This window comes from Dermacentor silvarum, chromosome 2, assembly GCF_013339745.2.
Source record: "Dermacentor silvarum isolate Dsil-2018 chromosome 2, BIME_Dsil_1.4, whole genome shotgun sequence".
Taxonomy (NCBI): domain Eukaryota; kingdom Metazoa; phylum Arthropoda; class Arachnida; order Ixodida; family Ixodidae; genus Dermacentor; species Dermacentor silvarum.
The window spans coordinates 88,000,154-88,006,570 of NC_051155.1; the positions used below are offsets into that span (position 1 = coordinate 88,000,154).

General features: G+C 43.1%; 1 pseudogene; it reads left to right on the top strand.

Annotated features, from left to right (window-relative positions):
* Positions 1-1,243: 1,243 nt before the first annotated feature.
* LOC125943477 (putative nuclease HARBI1) lies at positions 1,244-3,987 on the top strand (annotated as a pseudogene).
* Positions 3,988-6,417: the final 2,430 nt, after the last annotated feature.

Consider the following 6,417-nt stretch of genomic DNA (forward strand, 5'->3'; position numbering starts at 1 on the left):
CTGGCTTAAACTGCGGAAAAAAGACGACGCTCAAGCCAATGCTGATGATGACAACTTCGTGGTACACGCACAAATTACGGCTGGCTTAAACTGCGGAAGAAGACGACGATGCTCGAGTCAATGCTGATGATGATAATTTCGTGGCATACGCACGGAATACGGCTGACTTAAACAGCTTCGCTGTTAAAAAAATTTACTTCAGAGAAGTTGCCGTGATACCGTATCTACACAAGATCTCGCACGGAATCAAAAAGAGAGGCGAAAAGCAAGGGGCCACAGTATTGTTATCCGCGCCTCGCAAGGCTTATGTAGTGCCTTACGTGATAGCCGAAATGACAAGCAAGGATGTACAGTGCAGCACAAAAAGGCGTTTGTAGAATTTACTGAGAAGTTTATTAAAGCATTCAAGCAGAATGTTCAAAAGATGATAAACTTAGGTGGACTGACAAATTGGTCTGTGCAACACAGATAATATCAGCCATTTGCAAAATACTTTCTTGGTGTGCCTAGTTCCTACAAGGTGTTCTAGAACAAAAACCGTGCAAAACTGATTCGAAAAGGAAAGGGGGCAGACACAGCACTGACTTGTGTAATCAATAGAAAATCAGCCGTACAGTAAGATTTTAACGCAAAAGCTTTAAGGGCCCCGTGTCGCAGAAAATCCGGCGTCGGCGCCGGCGCCCGTGGCTGATAAAATCATCCCGAATCATTCCGACCACGCAGGCCCTCCGCGTGGCGCAGAGGCGTCAGTGAACAAAATCGAATTTCTCAAAATAATATCTGTCAGAAAATCGTAAAGTACGATTTAATCTCCACCTGCAGACATGATAGCGTCGGATTGTAATTTGAATGCACGACAAAACCTAATTCTGCTACAAAGAAACTTAAACAAACGCCTTTTCCATCATTTCTACCATTCTTACAGCGGCGCGGCCAGGTAGGTTCTTTGCAAAAAGCTTGCATGTACTGTTGCTAACAGCAGAAACTCCACTAGAGTTGTCTAATGGCGTTTTTCACTGGTCGATTCGGAGCAGGATTTCTTGCTCCACGGCAACGAATCCGAATTTCACTGGTCGATCAGGAGCGGGTTCGCGCTTTCCACTGGTCGTTTCGGATCAAATCGCTCCGCGCCGGATCGCTCTCACTTGCTCCGCCACCGAGGCGCGGATTCGGGCGGAAATAGCTCGCGTCACTTCCGTCTTCAAGTGAAATCGGTACGCACAACATTGTGCTGCTTCGCAAAATGGCTGCGTTCGCTGCTGCTGTAGAGCTCGCGTTTAGCGATCAGAGCAGTTCAAGCAGTAGCTCTTCCAGCTCGGACGGCAGCGATTATGAGGTTACTCAGGCGCTGTACGAAGCCTTCTATCGGGAGGCCTTCTCTGAACCGCCGCGCAAATGTCCGAGGATTGTCGGATTCGTTCAGGACGTTGTGTGGCAGTACTCAGATGAGGAGGTAAGCATAGCCCCACTATACTGCAGATATCTCGTTATTCCGTCTGCTAAATATTTACTTGTTTGCAGTTCCGCAGGAACTTCAGAGTTTTGAGAGCTGTCGCAGACAACCTGATCAGTAGGTTCGAGAACTCTGATTTCTATCCTCGCAGTGATCGTGGCGGGTCCCCTTCTAAAACCGCTGAAGAGCACGTTCTGGTCTTTATCTGGTGAGTCAACGAGTTGTTTTAAGTCTTGTGCGCCTGTTTACTTAACCTTACGTCATGCTTTCTTGAAGTAGTGAAATATAATGCAATTCTGTGGTGTTCGTTCTATCACGGCCGCTCGATCAAAACGCACAAGGTGTGCGTTTAGATCGAGCGCTCGTATTTTTGCATTCCAAGGTCATTCAAAACCTTAAATGTTTATTTCCGGGAAACGTACATTGACTCCTTTACGCAGAAATTGTTTCTATCTTTTTTTATTGCATGTGAAGATTGCCGACATTGCATAAATGTCCAGCATGAGATCCCCTGGTTTACATGCAACACACCTGAACCGCATTCGTAAATGGCGAAGAAAACGATTGACGCAAGGGCCACTTTTATACACATTGTAGCTTTTACAAGCTAGGCACCAGTCTATCTTGCACAATTCGGTTGCAGATGTGAAAGGATAAAATTGCAACATTTGTGCACAGACCTGTGTCATAGGGATAGCATCATAGGCATAAAAGCAGCATGTAATAGCCAGGCTTCCCCCCCCCCCCCCCCCTATTTCCGTCCGAGAAGCAATAAGGAGTCAGCAGTACATTGCATACCTGGCTAATATTCCGATTCTTCCTACTTTTTTGGTACAAAGCCTGCAAGCTCCATTATCGTGTATAGCGCCTGAACAGATTAAAGGGCATACCATTATTTGAACGGTTAGCATTTTATTGCAGGTATTCCATCTAACTCGTTGCTTATACGGATTGTTCATAAAATATGCATACTTTTTCAGGTGTGCTGCAAACAAGGCGTGCTTAAGGGACGTAGCCAGTCGATTCGGCATTGGGGAAGCTACAGCATTTAGGATTGTTGAGCGCATGCTTGAGTATTTGGTGGAAATCGCCAAGCAAATTATAACGTTTCCAGCAGACCTCGATCAGCTGTCAGAAGATTTTGAGCAGGTAAGAATTTTATTGATGTTTCACTGTTTTATTGATGCCATGCACTCTATTTAGCAACAATAGTCTGCAACATGATGCTTTTCCCCCGATTAAACTTGATCCCCATTTAGGCCAAAAAGCTACTCATTCAATTCAGTTAAGCTGCTTTAATTTTTAATTTCTGTCACAGGTGTTGCTTAATTTGTGGCGACGAGCGACCACGTAGATCGGTAAAGTCTCGGGCTCTCGCGGGAGAAGAAAAACTGACACTCGATCTCTTAGCGTAGCATTTTTAAATCTCTCTCGGAACGCTAGCCTGGGCCAGTGCGTGCCAGCCACTTGTGCCTTGTGTAGACGCGAGCGTCTACGTAATTCTCATGCGACGCCAGTGCTGCTGTCGCTACAAATTTCTCTTAATATTGCAGGTGTCGGGAGTGCCCAATACAATTGGATGTATTGATGGATCATATGTAAGTGTCCGGTGCCCTGCTAAAAAAAGGTACGCTCTACATATGTCAACAGGCACAGCTATCCATCGTTGACTCTTCATGCTGTGTGCGACTACCAGAAGTTTCTGGACGTCACAGTTGGCAGTCCTAGCAAAATCCATGACTCCAGAATTTTCAGGAAGTCTAGGCTGGCAGAGCGGTTGCCTGGCATTTGTTGCTTGGGAAAGTTTCATGTTCTTGGAGATGCTGCTTATCCACTTCGGGATTACCTCATCGCACCATTTCGGGACTATGGCCATCTGAATTCAAGTCAACGTCCCTTTAATATAAAATTTTCTGCCACCAGAGTGAAAATTGAGAATGCCTTTGGTGACCTCAAGGGCAGGTTACGCCAGCTGCTGCACCTGGACTTCTTTTTTGTGGAGAAAATGAATAAGTTCATAATTTCTTGTTGTGTATTGCACAACCTGTGCATTAGTTCTGGGGATGTAGATGTGCCACCATATAGTGACGATGTAAGCACAGCATGGAACTGGCAAGCACCACCAGATGATGACAGCCACAACTGCGGCCCCCTGACATCGAGTGAAGCCGCACTGCGTCGACAAGGGGAGGAAAAGCGGGGGCGCTTGATTCAAGCAATGCTAGAGAGGCCCCTACCCACCTAGCAAAAAGTTCCCAAGATGTGCCAAAGACTGTTTGGGTTACCAGGAACAGTTATAGAATGCAAAACTTTATTGTAGCAGTTATAGAGACCCAACCATGGCCGAGCAAGCGGTGCGATCTATCGCTTCTTTTAACCAATCAGTCGAATGATCGACAGGTCAATGAGACAAGTTGAAAGGCACACCACAAATGCTTTGCATTAACCTTTGAAAGGTTAATTAACATAAGTTGTGCGATATAAACTATTTTGGAGATCCAACAAATTTGCTAATGCCCCCCCCCCCCAATTGTTATTCAGAAAGAATTTATGGCGGCTGCTCTTTATGAAGCGTAATTACATAAAAGTACCTAAATAAGTAAAAAAGTTACATTAACAAATATTTTACACACAAGATAATAATTGTGTAACAGTTTTCTTTTACAACGTCCGTACAATGCTCAGAGGGGAAAAAAGTGGGGTTGTATACATGCATGTGCAATGTTATGCATTTTCAAACTGCAGGGATGGAAGTGTTGCTCCAAAAGATAAATGCTGCTCCAAACTAATTTTTGTTAGTAACTGCTCTGAAACGGTGCTGGGAAATTCGATCTCATACTGATTACCAACTGCTGCTGTGGCAACTGTGATATGTGACTGATTACTTTTAATTGTGATGCTCAGCTTTATCGGCTTTGATATCGTTTCTGCCACAAGAACTGGTATTTTAAATATATAGCTCATTTAGCTGTATTTTTGAACTTGACTTGCAGAGTATTTTTGTGACCGAGATGAATTCGATCTCATACTGATTATTAACTGCTGCTTTGGCACCGGTTATGTGTGATTGTGGTTACTTCTATAATGTGTTGCTCAGATTTACCGGTTTGATGTCATTTCTGCCACAAGTACTGGTATTTTTATTATATAGCTCTTTTTACAGTGCGTTCAAGACCAATCCATCTTTTCAATTGTTTGTTTCTTGCAACTTGCATTGATTAGTGTATGTTCAATATGTTTCATAATAAATACTAATATTTATAAGATGCTTCAGTGATGCTTTTAACTCCAGGTGTCGTATGGAATATCTTGCCATCTGCTCCAAGTACACCAATAGATGCTCGTAACTAGCATTTTTTCTGCTCCAGAAAGCAAAATGTCGCTTCCATCACTGAAAGTGTGATTGCTGTATTGTTAGTGTAATGTCAAGGAGGATCATCTTTGCAATAAACATGTTTTTATTACATCTTAGTCATTTTGGTCGAGGCCAAAAGCTTCACGCAGAAGGCTCATCTTTTCTGCATGCATTTGCTCCCGCCGCTGCATCTTCTCAAGTCTTCTTTCTTCTTTTTTGTTGTCTCTCTCTGCTTTCCGCTTTGCCCTGCGCTCTTCTATCTCTTCAACCTTCTCCAAGAACGCAGTCATTTGGAGCATCCGGGCTGTACTTGGCCGATTTTTTCTTCCATCATCTCCGGGCTGCTGCTCCTGCTCAAGGGAACCAGCAGCAGTCTCTGTGGTACTACTAGCCGAACTTGCAGGGCTAGATGTGCCAAGGTAGATGGACTGTGATGCTGGTGACTGTGGATGTGTCTTCCTCGACACCACACCGCTCGCGTCCCTCACCACCTCTGGTTCCAGGCTGTCGTCGAGCCACCTAATCTTATCCAGCTCATCCTCATAGGGGACCTCAGTTGGCGAATTGCCCGATATATTATTTTCAACAGATGCTACATTTTTTCTCTTTAGCACTGTTTTATATCTTGTGCAACACTGCTCTCTGCTCTTGATCGCGCCAATTCTTTGTCTCAGCTCTGCTGCAATTTTTTCAAACATTGCCTTTTTATTTTTGAATTTTTTAGAGGGCCCACTTGAGGGAAGTAAGTTCCATATACGTCAAGCAGCAGCTTTGTTTCCCCACTTGTCCATTCGCACCCTGAAACTGGAATGTTCAACAACAAAATAGATTTTTAATATTTATCACCATTTCTCTTAATGTACCCAGCACTAACCTTGTAAAGGAAAAGTACATAATTGTTTCAAACTTCAAAAATGAAATTTGAGCTAGGGACATGGCAATAAAGATTGTTTTTTTATTTATGGGAATAAATTGATGGAATTTCACATGCATATGTGATTTGTTAGGTGATATCATAACTGAAATCAGTTTTGTGCTATCAATTATAGTTAAATTATAGAGTCACAACACCTGACAGCCTCTAATGGTCGTCCCAATATTAATTACACATAAGTTCGCCAAGATTTTCTCATCAGCATGTTCGCAAAGGTCCATTCTGTGCAATAAAGCTCTTGGTTTATTTTTAAAATGCCGTAATGAGCACCAAATTGTTTTTTGAACTTTCCTATGCATATTGTCTAACTAATGACCTTTGCAAAAAATTTGTAAGGTGCAGATGAAATGGACAGCTTTGTTGCACTGAATGATTAAGAATCTAAGTGCAAAAGACAGAATGATTTTGTCTTCATTCGTTGTGAAATGGCACTGGGATGACTACTGAAAGCAACTGCCCCCCAAAAAAAAGAAAGCTGAGAAAAGAGCTCCAAATCCGATTTTTGGCAATTTTTGATGACGGCACCCTAGGAAAGTGCTGTTTTCTCGATTTCTATGGTGTATTTTGTTTTATTTCACCACGACGTAAATGAAGTTCTGAGGATCCGGAAAAAAATAAATCGGATGATCGAAAATTTTGATCATGCAAGTCCCCCTTAAGGATAAACAGCTGCAC